Below are 16563 nucleotides of genomic sequence, written 5' to 3' on the forward strand. Positions count from 1 at the left end.
CAACCAAACCACTGGATACAACATACGGCTACGTCCAAATTCACCAACATTTTTGGGGTCGTTTCTAATGTCCAAATTCACCAACTTTCTACCTGGAGCAGGTACGATATTTCTCCCGGCGGGCGGGGAAGGAATTCCGAATAGTTTGCCCTCGCCTGCTCCGTCTCGCCTCGGCGAGAGTTTACTGCTTAGCCCTAATAGTACTGTTTAAGCTGTGATTGTTTCAGGCAGCTTTAGGTTAGGTTAGGTTAGGTTAGGTTAGGTTTGGTAAGGTTAGGTTAGGTTACAGTACACTCTCGCCGAGACGAGACGGAGCAGGCGATGGCAAACTATTCGGAGGGAATTCCTTCCCCGCCCGCCGGGAGAAATATCGTACCTGCTAAAGGTAGAAAGTTGGTGAATTTGGACATTAGAAACGACCCCAAAAATGTTGGTGAAATTGGACCTGGCCCAACATACAAAACTGAAGGCAATAAAACTTCAAATCCAAATACAAAACCTTTTTTAGCCCGGCGCCAGAGAAAAGAAAACAAATACAAAACCAAAATTTTCTACAATTTGAAGCTCCCCAAGAAACACTTAAAGAAGAGATAATCAGGGACATTAAGATATTACACAAAATAAAACAACCTCCATCACTATTTTTCACCAAAAGTTCAAGGTCTTAGGAAAAAGATTGAAAGAATAAATCATCTAATGAGTGAACTCAAACACACTATCTTGGTGATTACTGAACATCGACTTAGCTCAGATATGTTATTACTCACCAAGATTGGTGGCTACAACCTAGTCATATATTCCAGCAGGGAAGATCATAGAATGGGAGGAGTTGCAATCTATATCCAGGAAACTGCTGCCATCAAGGCAGAAGAAATAGAAATCCCCAAGTTAGATTTTGAAGCAGCATTAGTGAAAATAAGGATAAAGAACAAAGCCCTCTACTAACTTGGTATGTATCGACCACCAGGGGGACAAGCTAGGTTAGCCATTGACATCCTATCAGAAATTCTGGAGTCACTTCAAGCTGACACCAAGGCCGTTGTATTAATGGGCGATATCAATATAGACAGGCTAACTGAAAATGCCAGTAGCAACTATCTTGAATAGGAACTGTCAACTTTTGGAGTTAGAAGACTACCACTCCCAGGGTAGTCGAGGCGCTGAGGGGGTTTGAGCATGCATAAAAGTGTAGCGAAATTTGACTTTTGATTGTTGCTAACACCTAGTAGATGAAGAAAATCAATGTTGTCGCATTTCTAGGTGGTTAATAACATGGGGGGGAGGGGGTGAAGTTGGGGGGCCGCCGCGCACAAAATAGCTTATATCTCGAGAACCAAAAGTCATATGAATACGTTAGACATGTCAAACTGTGCAGAAAAATGCATTCTACAAATAGATTATGTAGTAGTTTCACGGAAATTGACAAGAAGTTACTAAAAATTATATTTTTTAAATTTACGATAAGTATAATCATGAGTATAATGGTTTTTGTTGTTGTTTAGAACCATTAATTTTTTAATTGACAACTTTTGAGAGTAGTACACTATAGGTAAATAGTACTTCTGTATAATTAAACTATTGCGGTACATAACTTAACAGCTATACAATCCTCAGATCCAATAAACATAACACAAAGGCGCAAAACGCGTCGCGGTCATTGTTCCTGCTGCCGTAACTATTAATGGCGAGTACAGTTCAAGCTGAGACTTATATTATACTTTTAGAAAGATGGAGATTCTGAGGATTCATTTTCATATATATAAAATAGTATTGAGGGACTATTATGTAGCGAGAAATATAGTTTGTAAAAGAAGAGAGTTTAAAAAAATTTTGGTAGTTGAACGTTTCCATCACCTGACCAGGCTGCACAATTGGTGCAACTGCTGTTTCGGCGATCGCGTAAAGGTAGTGTAAACGATACGAGTAGAAAATGTTAAATACAAGCCTTGGCGAGTGCCTTAAAAACTTCTACGAGTGTCGTTAACACTATTTACGAGAGTTGTGTGCATTAATTAACCTGCGACAGTATTTTAATTACCAAAGACCACTACTCAAAACTTAAAAAGAGAGGTTATTTTTTCTTTACCCCTCATTGTCTCTGACAGTAATGCAACGAATCATCGCACCAATCGTTAACAATTAAATTGACCTGAACAGCTGAAGTTATAGTTGAAGTTCGAAGCAATATAATTTTACTTCTTATCTCTCAATCCTTGACCCTATCTGGGTACCAGTGGTGGTTATATTTTGGCCCTTTGTAGTGGTACCATATAATTCACCAGAGAACAGTTACATGCCCATATAAGTAGATATCCATTATATATTATGTTTCAGTGATAAATGTAGAATATAATAATATAAAAATATATATTTTTCAGCAATGCTTTTAGGCGTAGTAGCAAGAGGTTTGCAAATTTTTAGATTATTCAAATTAGAAATGTCTAAATCAACCCGCAAAAATCATAAAAATAATGTTTTTATCCATATTATCCAAATGTTAAGGTTGTGTAAAATATGATTCCTTACGTAGAAATATCAATGTTTTTTTTTTTTTAAATACGCATAAAAATAAAATTATAAAAAAACTCCAAAACTATTTTAATTACCAAATTGTATTTAATTGTTGTATGAGAAATAAATTTATTGCATCAACAGTAAATAAATATTATTTATACTGCTGTAACAATTTAGTATTTTCACAAAATTTTTCAATAGAATAATTTAATTTTTACCATACGTTTTTATTTTTATCAATATGTCAATCCATCTCTCTTTATCAAACCTTGTATAATATATGGCCAAACAGACCAATAGGTAATTGATTCAATACATTATAATATAGAACATTTTCAAAAATAACCTTATTTCATGTAAATATATAAAAACCAATAACTTTTTGTAACAAAGTTGCTTCAAATTCAATATAATTTTACTTAAATAACTGGTCATAATTCAAATTTAGCTCTATGGCAAATGAAAATTGTTATAATATATGTGTGAACAGTGGCCTACAATTTTCCGTGATAAAGTCAGCATTGACATATGTGAATGCAACAATGCATCAAACCTTCCTCACTTCTAAGAGTGCTGAGCTAGTATGAAGATATAAATTGTATATTTTAATATAAAAATTTATAAAAAAGTGCATATATTTGGAATAAATTAGTGAAATTTGATTAAAGAAGATCCGTCCTTGTTACAAACATTAATAAACTACACAACATCAAGAAATTTAACTGTGAAGAAGACATCAATTTTGGTGAGATCACTCCAGTAGACATTTTCTTTCCTTGGATCGAAGCCATTACAACATTTTTAAGCCTAACTTTTGAACTTTTGTACGAGAATTTAAAAGTCAAGAAACTAATAGAAGCTTATTCAGAACATAAATTAATTCAACCTTTCAGAAAATAATTCGAACATAATTTATATTTCAAAACAAAATTTAATTAGGCTATATATAATCACAAGATTAAATTCAAACGCCGCTCGATCGCCCCACCAGGGATAAAGATCCATAGAATAACCCCTCATGATTATACTTATCGTAAATTTAAAAAATATAATTTTTAGTAACTTCTTGTCAATTTCCGTGAAACTACTACACCTATTTGTAGAATGCATTTTTCTGCACAGTTTGACATGGTCACACCTGGCTTATATCTCGAGAACCAAAAGTCATATGAATACGTTAGACATGTCAAACTGTGCAGAAAAATGCATTCTACAAATAGGTGTAGTAGTTTCACAGAAATTGACAAGAAGTTACTAAAAATTATATTTTTTAAATTTACGATAAGTATAATCATGAGGGGTTATTCTATGGATCTTTATCCCAGGTGGGGCGATCGAGCGGCGTTTGAATTTAATCTTGTGATTATATATAGCCTAATTAAATTTTGTTTTGAAATATAAATTATGTTCGAATTATTTTCTGAAAGGTTGAATTAATTTATGTTCTGAATAAGCTTCTATTAGTTTCTTGACTTTTAAATTCTTGTACAAAAGTTCAAAAGTTAGGCTTAAAAATGTTGTAATGGCTTCGATCCAAGGAAAGAAAATGTCTACTGGAGTGATCTCACCAAAATTGATGTCTTCTTCACAGTTAAATTTCTTGATGTCGTGTAGTTTATTAATGTTTGTAACAAGGACGGATCTTCTTTAATCAAATTTCACTAATTTATTCCAAATATATGCACTTTTTTATAAATTTTTATATTAAAATATACAATTTATATCTTCATACTAGCTCAGCACTCTTAGAAGTGAGGAAGGTTTGATGCATTGTTGCATTCACATATGTCAATGCTGACTTTATCACGGAAAATTGTAGGCCACTGTTCACACATATATTATAACAATTTTCATTTGCCATAGAGCTAAATTTGAATTATGACCAGTTATTTAAGTAAAATTATATTGAATTTGAAGCAACTTTGTTACAAAAAGTTATTGGTTTTTATATATTTACATGAAAAAAGGTTATTTTTGAAAATTTTCTATATTATAATGTATTGAATCAATTACCTATTGGTCTGTTTGGCCATATATTATACAAGGTTTGATAAAGAGAGATGGATTGACATATTGATAAAAATAAAAACGTATGGTAAAAATTAAATTATTCTATTGAAAAATTTTGTGAAAATACTAAATTGTTACAGCAGTATAAATAATATTTATTTACTGTTGATGCAATAAATTTATTTCTCATACAACAATTAAATACAATTTGGTAATTAAAATAGTTTTGGAGTTTTTTTATAATTTTATTTTTATGCGTATTTAAAAAAAAAAAAAAAAAAACATTGATATTTCTACGTAAGGAATCATATTTTACACAACCTTAACATTTGGATAATATGGATAAAAACATTATTTTTATGATTTTTGCGGGTTGATTTAGACATTTCTAATTTGAATAATCTAAAAATTTGCAAACCTCTTGCTACTACGCCTAAAAGCATTGCTGAAAAATATATATTTTTATATTATTATATTCTACATTTATCACTGAAACATAATATATAATGGATATCTACTTATATGGGCATGTAACTGTTCTCTGGTGAATTATATGGTACCACTACAAAGGGCCAAAATATAACCACCACTGGTACCCAGATAGGGTCAAGGATTGAGAGATAAGAAGTAAAATTATATTGCTTCGAACTTCAACTATAACTTCAGCTGTTCAGGTCAATTTAATTGTTAACGATTGGTGCGATGATTCGTTGCATTACTGTCAGAGACAATGAGGGGTAAAGAAAAAATAACCTCTCTTTTTAAGTTTTGAGTAGTGGTCTTTGGTAATTAAAATACTGTCGCAGGTTAATTAATGCACACAACTCTCGTAAATAGTGTTAACGACACTCGTAGAAGTTTTTAAGGCACTCGCCAAGGCTTGTATTTAACATTTTCTACTCGTATCGTTTACACTACCTTTACGCGATCGCCGAAACAGCAGTTGCACCAATTGTGCAGCCTGGTCAGGTGATGGAAACGTTCAACTACCAAAATTTTTTTAAACTCTCTTCTTTTACAAACTATATTTCTCGCTACATAATAGTCCCTCAATACTATTTTATATATATGAAAATGAATCCTCAGAATCTCCATCTTTCTAAAAGTATAATATAAGTCTCAGCTTGAACTGTACTCGCCATTAATAGTTACGGCAGCAGGAACAATGACCGCGACGCGTTTTGCGCCTTTGTGTTATGTTTATTGGATCTGAGGATTGTATAGCTGTTAAGTTATGTACCGCAATAGTTTAATTATACAGAAGTACTATTTACCTATAGTGTACTACTCTCAAAAGTTGTCAATTAAAAAATTAATGGTTCTAAACAACAACAAAAACCATTATACTCATGATTATACTTATCGTAAATTTAAAAAATATAATTTTTAGTAACTTCTTGTCAATTTCCGTGAAACTACTACATAATCTATTTGTAGAATGCATTTTTCTGCACAGTTTGACATGTCTAACGTATTCATATGACTTTTGGTTCTCGAGATATAAGCTATTTTGTGCGCGGCGGCCCCCCAACTTCACCCCCTCCCCCCCATGTTATTAACCACCTAGAAATGCGACAACATTGATTTTCTTCATCTACTAGGTGTTAGCAACAATCAAAAGTCAAATTTCGCTACACTTTTATGCATGCTCAAACCCCCTCAGCGCCTCGACTACCCTGGGAGTGGTAGTCTTCTAACTCCAAAAGTTGACAGTTCCTATTCAAGATAGTTGCTACTGGCATTTTCAGTTAGCCTGTCTATATTGATATCGCCCATTAATACAACGGCCTTGGTGTCAGCTTGAAGTGACTCCAGAATTTCTGATAGGATGTCAATGGCTAACCTAGCTTGTCCCCCTGGTGGTCGATACATACCAAGTTAGTAGAGGGCTTTGTTCTTTATCCTTATTTTCACTAATGCTGCTTCAAAATCTAACCCTACTAGTCCAGTCAATCTGTTCCTAAAATAGGCCGATAGACAAAAAAAATACTAACAGGCTGGATTTTTTCCCATCGACTACTACCATGTAGACAAGTCTCCAGCCAAAAGTCCCCACCCCTAGCCCTCTTGCTTTTTTCCCTAGAGCCCTCCAAAGTTTTTATGGGTGGATACTTGCAGTACTTTATAAAATCGCTTATATTTCAGTAACTATTTAAGATAGACCTTACATCTTGTTGTTTTTAGATTCCTAAAATTACGGTCTAAGAACATGATGTGTAGGTTTTGTGATTAGTTTACTGGTTTAATAGTTATTTCTATCTTTAATAATAAAAATGCATAATTTTTCTATTTCATTTAGAATATTTGCGCATATTATTTTAAAACAAGGCTCCAGTAATTATCATTAATAAAGAGGTTTCAAGTAAATATTTTCTCCTGTTTAAGATTTAAAATGATATATGACTTGTCATATTTCGCTCGTGTTGTGCCCTGTGACTTAACATTTTAAGTATAGTGTGCACTGGCTGCCGCGACCGCGCGCCGAGGCTCGTACCGACGCGACGATGACGATACTGCTCGGGACTAGGCACGCCTGCGTTCACTTTACATATAAATATTTATTGCTCTAGGGCAACTTATTTTTAAATACTACCTCTTTCATCATATTATTTGTATTATTTACAATTTAACAATCCTGGAACAAGACCAAGGATACAAGAAACATTCCAAGAAATAAGTAAACAATAAGGAACAAGAATAAATTATTATTTACCTAGTTTTAACAATTGATATTGGAGAACAAAACAACTTGTATAGAAAAAACATGTAATATTCATTTTTAATGAATATAGATCTAAGGTATGCACCAAGGTCAGCTCTAGTGGAAGAGCTCTCTTGATCTTGTGACAGAAGGAACGTGAAAGCACTGTTTGCACTTATAGTTGCCAATTCCTACGGGCTTGCTTATGCTATATCTTCCAGGTCCACTCTGCCGTTGTAACAGCTATGCATGAAGCCAGACCACCCTGGAAATGGGATGTGATCAAGGGCGTAAGAACCCAACCACATGAAATTATGTGAAGAGACAATCTCTTGTTTGGGCATATCCTCAGACAAATTTGATATTATATTTTTAAGCCACTTTTTTGCCTGTGGCAATACAACAGAACCGGCACATTAAATGAGCCTTCTAAATTGAACGATGTGTTGCGTGGCACTCTTACATCACTAAAAACTGCAGTTTTTGGTGTTATACACTTAATCCCTCCGTCCGAGGGCATGAAAAGTGTCTTTTCCGTCTAGGGTTCTTACATTAATGTCTATGTTGTCAAAAACGAACTGGAAAAAAGGATCATCTTTTGTCAAACGTTGGACGGCCTTTAATAATGATTGTAAATACATCTCGGTTTCATGGTAAGAGTTAGAAACTCCGAGTGAATGACAAATGTCTATTAGGGTTTTAGAGCCATATTGCCGGGACAGGTACAATCCAAGAGCAGAAAGTATTGGCGATTCGAAAGACCGAGGTCTGCAAAGTTTTACTATCATATTGTTTATCATAAGTCTCTTTCTTTGGAGTTCCGCGTTATTGTCCGATTTCATTTTTGTTCTTTTTGTTAGTTCATTAGTAAATAACTTTAATAATTCTGGTATCAAGTCCTCGCCTCCTGTACTTATGTCTTTAGCACTATGATATGATGATACATCATACACCTTTTTCTGAATCTCTTGCCTTATTATGGTCGCCGCCGTTGTTACTATTCTTTTCAATTCTTCTGTGGTGTTTTTCTTTCTTTGTGAGTACCAAGATTCAGTTAAAATCTTATCGGCCCTGTCTCTTAAACAAATAATTGAAGATTGTTTCTTTACATTTGTTAAGATAACTCGGTTTCCAAAATGTTTTTCTAACATAATTTTGAAATGTTGATTTCCGTAGCTCTGCCCTGAGAACTCATTAATCATTTCTTCCAATTATGAAACTAGATGTTGACAGTCATCACTTTCCTCGATATATTCACAAACTTTTAAGAAAGCCTCTTTTAAATCTTCGTTTTCTGGTCTGCCTTTTTTTGTGGTCAACGATGGTTTGGTAAATCTGGCAAAGCAATCTGAGTGGTACCGACTCTCGCATTCTACTAAGTCGGCAACCCCTATCACTCTCGATTTTACAGTCTTGCCCCAATCATCGGTTCTATTTTCAGCATATTTCAGTATCGTACTTTGTACACTTTTGTTTTGCACCAAACGAATATATTTTCTATATAGCTCTGGAGTTTTTCGTGAATAACAATGTCTTTGCTACAAAACAAGCATTTATTTTTATAGTCAAAATTAAGTAAATTTGAATTAAACGATGATGAAGGCTGCACTGTGCTAATAGAAGTAGTTTCTTTACATGCAGACATAGAAATAAATGATCTGATTGAAGAACTGCGAGTATAGGTCTTCCTACATTCTTTGTGTAAATTAATTTTTTGACAATTCTCAAATTGTTTGTGTATGTCATCTTTCCTTGTTAGGCTGGACTTAATTAGGCTTAACAATCCTTTGGATCTTACATTCACAGTTTCACCTGCTGCCAACTGTCCTTTGCAGATCACGCATCGAGCCGAGTCTTCCTCCGTTTCGTCACATTCCGCTTCCATAATTATAAACTAAATATTCACGTCAAAACTCAAGTCATAACTAAATAACATTATTAGGAAATAACAAGCACGCATCTGTTTATTTAAACTTATATTCACTTCAAAAAAACACCATCTTTATATCACACTCACGCAAGTTGATCACCATCCAGAAACGGTTACAGGGATGCCAACCTTTAAAATATACTATATGGAAACGGTTACAGGGATGCCAACCTTTAAAATATACTATATGGAAACGGTTGCAGGGGTGCCAACCGAAATCGGTTACAGGAACACCAACTGTGAAAATCGAAATAAAAGGTTCTAAGTGAAATGGAAAAATAAATAAGTGATCGTATAAAACATAATTTGCCATTGTTCTATCGTTTACTAAAACAGTAACTGTATTATTTATTTTACTAATAGGGCACACAAAAGGGGAAAACATAAGGATTTATAAAACATAAGGCTTGTTAATATTATTATCACAGTTGTGTACACTGTTTATGTTTATTTACATAAGTGCAATTTGTGTTCACATTTTAAATTTATATTATTTTTGTCTTATAATATAATAAGTTATTATTTACCACACATATACTATGCAGTATTTACTCGGCTCAATGCTTTATATGCAATTACTAATTAATTTAGTTATATTAGTTTCTTTTTAATTATCCTAACTTAAATTGATCGCTAACTTAAGTAAGATAGGCCTACAAAATTTTAATACATGTGATCGTTTACAATTGTCTACAACAGCTGACTTTTACTCTCTAGATAGAGAATAAAAAGGCTCTTTTACTCCCTAGTACTTAATTAATAGTCCGCTGGATTGATCCTGGGAAAATTCCCTTTTTGGTGGTTTGAAACTGGGTCCAGGTGTTTTTATTTATTAGTAAACTTAAACTACACAGATCATCCTACTCCATTCCACACAAACCTTGCATTGCAAAGATATTGTGATCGCAGTAGGCCTATGTCAAAATCATGATTTTCAACCTCACAAACTTGCAGACACTTTTGACAAAGGTGAGAACAAAAGCTTTGCTTGAAAATCTAAACGATCGCACACCTCTAAATATATCAGTGATGTAGCCAGGGGGGGGGGGTCCAGAGGATCCTTACCCCCCCTTCCGGTCTTAAATATAATAATTTTTTTTGTTAAATTAAATGTAAAATTATATAATCATACTGTAGGCTATTGACGTTGGGGTTGATTATTTTCAATGCCAAGAGAGCTAAAAAAGACTGTTTTAGGTTCCATATTTAAAAAAATTTCCTAGACCTCCCGGTTGGTCGACCCCCCCTATTTTGAAATCCTGGCTACGTAACTTTTTATATGACAATAGACAATTTCCTTTATTTGTGATTTATTCAAGAAATACCTACAATGGCGTCACAAAAATCCAGAATGTTTCAACATTTAGATTGTTTAACAGTCTACATTTTCTTTGTGTTGAAAGTTCATAATTGGTCAACAAATTCCATAAGGGAGTAGGCCCTACCTACACCGGTCGGTCCACAAGAGCCAGTCCCAGAGTTGCTAATTGAGTTGGTTTCCTGTTGCGTTCTTGAGGTTGTTTGGAAGAGAGTTGATGAATTTGCTGCCAATATAAGAGGGTTTTCTGCTGTATTGTGTAGTGTGGGGTTCGGAAGGCTGTAGTCGGGTGCTCTTCTGGTAACTTATTGGAGTGAAAATTCTCATTTCTGGGAAGGTCAAGTTTTTTTGTGTACAGGACAATTCCATGGATGTAGAGTGCTGTCACTGTTAAGAGCTTAAGAGATTTAAATGCTTCCCTGCAACTGTCTAAGAACTCAAGGCCAGAGAGTGCCCTGACGGCTTTTTTCTGGAGTACCATGACTTTGTTGAGGTTTGCTTCTGATGTTCCTCCCTAAGATATTAAGCCATACCTTATACCTATGTGATTCTATTACAGCATATTATGCTGTTTAAGCTGTTTCCAGACTTCCTACCCATTTCATCCTCTTTATTACGTAGACCCTAGATGCAAGTTTCTTGGTCAGGATGTCTAGATATGTGGTCGTTCCAGGATTTCATCAATTGTCAGGCCCAGCAGTTTTGAGTTTTTATTTCAACAGTTTTTTTCAGGAATTTCTTGAATTTGTTCATGTTTTCGGTTGAAATTTAACAGGGTTGTTTTTGATGGATTAATGGCCAGGTCATTTTGAAGGCAATACTGCAGTGCTTTGTCTGTTAAGGTTTTAAGATGTTGGAGTGTAATTCTTGTGGTGAGTTGTGCATAAATAGAAGAGATGTGTCAACTGCGTAAATTATTGTTTCACAATTGTCATTCCTAATGAAATCTGGAAAATCATTGATGAAAAGGATGAATAAAAATGGGCCCATGACTGAGCCCTGGGGCACTTCTCTGTTAATCGAAAGTTGTGGGACCTATGTAAAGATTTTCTTCCGTTTGCGTTTTGCTGGATTTTGACAATTTGTGTCCTACGTGTTTTCAAATAGCTTGCCACCCAGTCATTGGCCATTCCCTCTATTCCTAGGGCTGTGAGTTTCCTTAGAATGAGATTATGACACAGACAGTCAAATGCTTTGCTGTAGTCAAGTAAGACTGTTGATACATGTCTGCGTGCTTCTAGATGGTTAATGATTTGTTCTATTAGACTAGTTAGAGCTGTGGTGGTGGATCTCTCTTTGAGAAAACCATGTTGGTTTTTAGTGATGAGAGCATTGCTTTCCAAGTGACTCAGCATTCTTGAAAGTGCAACCTTTTCTATTAATTTTGAAAAGGTTGATATTAATGAGATAGGGTGGTAGTTTTGTTATTAAGTGTGAGAGCCATTTTGTACTTTGGGTATATTTTTGCTATTTTTAGGGCGGAGGGAAATTGTCCAAAGGCTAAAAGATTTATTTATTATGCTGACAAGTGGAGCTGCCAATTGTTCGGCACAGTGTTTTACAACTTTTGATGGCACTTCATCTACTCCACATGACAGCTTTGATTTCAATGAGTCTATTGTTGCTAGGACTTCTTTAATGGCTGTATGTGTTAAAGTTAGTGGTTGGATATTGCTTTGTGGTAGAAGTAGTGGATGTGTAATTTTATTTCTTTTTGAATTTTTTTTTCGATTTTTTTCTTAAGTGGAGTCTGATATTTTTGCAAAATATTGGTTTAGGTGTTCAGCAATGTCAGAAGGGTTATCTACTATTGTTCCCTCTATTTCCAGCTTTAGATTTGGTTCTTCCTTCTGTTAACATTGTTTTTCTGTGTTGATGATATCCCAGACAGCTTTGGATTTATTATCCAGCACTTCTGATGTATCCTGCAGTGGCTTGTCGCTTAAGGGACCTGAGCTTTAAATCATATGTTTTCTTTTTATCTGCCCTTGTTGTTTTATCGTTTACATTTCTGGTAAGCTCGTATCGGTGCAAGGCATCTAGAAATTCTTCTTTTAGTATTTTGATTTCTACATCATACTGAACCTTCATTTTCTGTCCTTTCTGCTTAGCTCTTATTTTTTTTGAATGTGCAGGCATGGTCCAATATTTACCTTAGGGCCTACAGTATTTTGAAAAATGCAGAGTATGCCTCTTCAGCATAAGGGGCATTGTGCACCTCATCCAGTTTTCTTTGGAGAGTTTGTCTTTCATGCTGTGCAGGTTTCTTCTTGAATAAATACTTTTTTGTGACATCTCCGTTTCAGCAGTAACTTCACTCAGTATTTTGACAGTACATGTTTGACCTACACATCAAACATTTGTTTGAGGAACATTTGTTGTATTTATCTAGTTTGTGAATGACTGGGTGGCAAGCTATTTGAAAACACGTAGGACACAAATTGTCAAAATCCAGCAAAACGCAAACGGAAGAAAATCTTTACATAGGTCCCACAACTTTCGATTAACAGAGAAGTGCCCCAGGGCTCAGTCATGGGCCCATTTTTATTCATCCTTTTCATCAATGATTTTCCAGATTTCATTAGGAATGACAATTGTGAAACAATAATTTACGCAGTTGACACATCTCTTCTATTTATGCACAACTCACCACAAGAATTACACTCCAACATCTTAAAACCTTAACAGACAAAGCACTGCAGTATTGCCTTCAAAATGACCTGGCCATTAATCCATCAAAAACAACCCTGTTAAATTTCAACCGAAAACATGAACAAATTCAAGAAATTCCTGAAAAAAACTGTTGAAATAAAAACTCAAAACTGCTGGGCCTGACAATTGATGAAATCCTGGAACGACCACATATCTAGACATCCTGACCAAGAAACTTGCATCTAGGGTCTACGTAATAAAGAGGATGAAATGGGTAGGAAGTCTGGAAACAGCTTAAACAGCATAATATGCTGTAATAGAATCACATAGGTATAAGGTATGGCTTAATATCTTAGGGAGGAACATCAGAAGCAAACCTCAACAAAGTCATGGTACTCCAGAAAAAAGCCGTCAGGGCACTCTCTGGCCTTGAGTTCTTAGACAGTTGCAGGGAAGCATTTAAATCTCTTAAGCTCTTAACAGTGACAGCACTCTACATCCATGGAATTGTCCTGTACACAAAAAAACTTGACCTTCCCAGAAATGAGAATTTTCACTCCAATAAGTTACCAGAAGAGCACCCGACTACAGCCTTCCGAACCCCACACTACACAATACAGCAGAAAACCCTCTTATATTGGCAGCAAATTCATCAACTCTCTTCCAAACAACCTCAAGAACGCAACAGGAAACCAACTCAATTAGCAACTCTGGGACTGGCTCTTGTGGACCGACCGGTGTAGGTAGGGCCTACTCCCTTATGGAATTTGTTGACCAATTATGAACTTTCAACACAAAGAAAATGTAGACTGTTAAACAATCTAAATGTTGAAACATTCTGGATTTTTGTGACGCCATTGTAGGTATTTCTTGAATAAATCACAAATAAAGGAAATTGTCTATTGTCATATAAAAAGTTACGTAGCCAGGATTTCAAAATAGGGGGGGTCGACCAACCGGGAGGTCTAGGAAATTTTTTTAAATATGGAACCTAAAACAGTCTTTTTTAGCTCTCTTGGCATTGAAAATAATCAACCCCAACGTCAATAGCCTACAGTATGATTATATAATTTTACATTTAATTTAACAAAAAAAATTATTATATTTAAGACCGGAAGGGGGGGTAAGGATCCTCTGGACCCCCCCCCCCTGGCTACATCACTGATATATTTAGAGGTGTGCGATCGTTTAGATTTTCAAGCAAAGCTTTTGTTCTCACCTTTGTCAAAAGTGTCTGCAAGTTTGTGAGGTTGAAAATCATGATTTTGACATAGGCCTACTGCGATCACAATATCTTTGCAATGCAAGGTTTGTGTGGAATGGAGTAGGATGATCTGTGTAGTTTAAGTTTACTAATAAATAAAAACACCTGGACCCAGTTTCAAACCACCAAAAAGGGAATTTTCCCAGGATCAATCCAGCGGACTATTAATTAAGTACTAGGGAGTAAAAGAGCCTTTTTATTCTCTATCTACAGAGTAAAAGTCAGCTGTTGTAGACAATTGTAAACGATCACATGTATTAAAATTTTGTAGGCCTATCTTACTTAAGTTAGCGATCAATTTAAGGTAATCGGTTGTAGGCATATTAACTTAGCTTAACTTATTGTTATATTCTTGTCAATAGTTCAACATGGAGCTGTCCGTTGAAATGTAAAATAAATAAATATCGATCTAACACTAGGCCTAACACAATTATTGTAGACTATAAATTATTGGGGTACAGTTTCTTAACTGGGCAATGCTAATATCAATTGAAACTATCGAATTGATAATAGGGATTGATTAATAATCGATATTTTTTAAATATATTTATTATCAAATTACACTATCTTAACCTAACCTAACCAACCAAACTTGCTGATGGTGAAAAAATCGCATGAAGGTTTACTAATCGAATCGATAGTTTCAATCGATATTATCATAGCCCAGTTAAGAAACTGTACCCAATTATTGAATGATTTAGGCCTACTAAACAGCTGCTTGTTTGCATTTTAGCAAAATCAAAAAAGTTGGAAACTTTGTTATGAGAGGTTAACTTCAGCCTAGACTACATGAAAAGTATTTATGTTTTATAACTTAGTTTGCTTAAACATTGGTAACAATGATAGCCTAGGCTATGTAACTTTATCTGAAAAATGTAATTCTAGGTTAGGCCTAGGCCTACACGATATCTGTCATACACACCTGATTAGTTTACTCTGTTGCTGAATGCTGTTCCTCCCCTAAACTAGGCCTACATACAAAACACTTTTTTGGGTGGAACGGGCATGAATGACTGAGCAGATTTAGTAATTGATATTTACTATAATTTAGTAGACTACTACTTATTTACGCGCCAAGTAAGTCTAAGTCAAGTCAAAGCTTAAGAGTGGGCAGTAGCAGTCGGCCATATTGGATTGATGCTCCATAAGAACAATGTAATCTTTTGAACCATATAGCGCCGTTATTTTTAAACATAGAACTACGTTTGATGTGTCATTGGAAAGAGAATACAATTCTACAGGGGGTTTGCTTTTTATTTTTTTGATTAAAGAAATATTAAAATAATTATAGCAAAAATACGCTTGTTTAAGTTTACAAATTTGTGGAGGATTTTCTAAAGGAATATTTGAAATTCGAAAAAGCAAACCCCCTACAAAATTTAATTATCTATCGAATAAAGTTTGTTTCAAGAAGATCCGACGTAAACTGTGCACGTGATATGGTTTAAGAAAATGCATGTTTTTGCTGCGCGTCGCGGCGGTATTTCGGCGTAGTAGTCTGGCAGATCTCCGTGAGATAGCAGCACGCTCGCGCATTTGGCGGGAGTTCAAATCAGGTTATTATGGTTCTACATTCATCATGCGCTGCTAATTTTATAGCTTTTTTTGATTTAATGTGGAACAAATATTGTTACGAAATTATTGTTATGATTATTGTTGTCATAGTTATAGTTATTGAAAGAGAGGAAATGAACTGGGGACAATAAGAAATGGCGTGGTGTTGAATACATTTTAAATTTGAATACACGTATAAAATATGTTATAAATTTATCAAATACTATTTCATAGTTCTATACTGATATAAGTACAAAACCAAAATGTGTACAATCAATATAAATGATATGCCAGAGCCTTCCTGTCCCACGCAATGATTGGAAACGAGATACAGTTTAGTAGAAATATAAAATCTTTAAATACAATATATACATTTAAGGCATTAAATCATATTCGTTTCATGTGATAACGGGCAAATTTCATAATTTAACTAATACTTACAGATGTATTTGAACGAATTAGTCTGCTGGTATAAAAAATTTTTCTATTTATAAAATAAAATTTTAAATGCCTAAAATTCAATTACATAATTTATAATTATAAAATCAAACTGTCATAACCTATCCAAACTATAAACTATAACGATAATGAAGAAATCGAATCAAAAGGTTTGTGCCTCC

General features: G+C 34.6%; 1 protein-coding gene across 2 annotated transcripts in view; it reads right to left on the reverse strand.

Moving 5' to 3' along the window:
• LOC128983210 (caspase-1-like) overlaps positions 1-15488 on the reverse strand; it is a 71954-nt gene extending 56466 nt beyond the window's left edge. For both annotated transcript variants that reach the window (XM_054402419.1, XM_054402421.1), the window contains exon 1: positions 15312-15488. The gene's annotated coding sequence lies outside the window, so the exon portion shown is untranslated. The remainder of the gene's footprint in view (positions 1-15311) is intronic.
• Between the last annotated feature and the right edge of the window lie 1075 nt (positions 15489-16563).

Source organism: Macrosteles quadrilineatus, unplaced genomic scaffold (assembly GCF_028750875.1).
Source record: "Macrosteles quadrilineatus isolate MER2022 unplaced genomic scaffold, UCM_ALF_1.0 Scaffold_1__1_contigs__length_201487025, whole genome shotgun sequence".
Taxonomy (NCBI): domain Eukaryota; kingdom Metazoa; phylum Arthropoda; class Insecta; order Hemiptera; family Cicadellidae; genus Macrosteles; species Macrosteles quadrilineatus.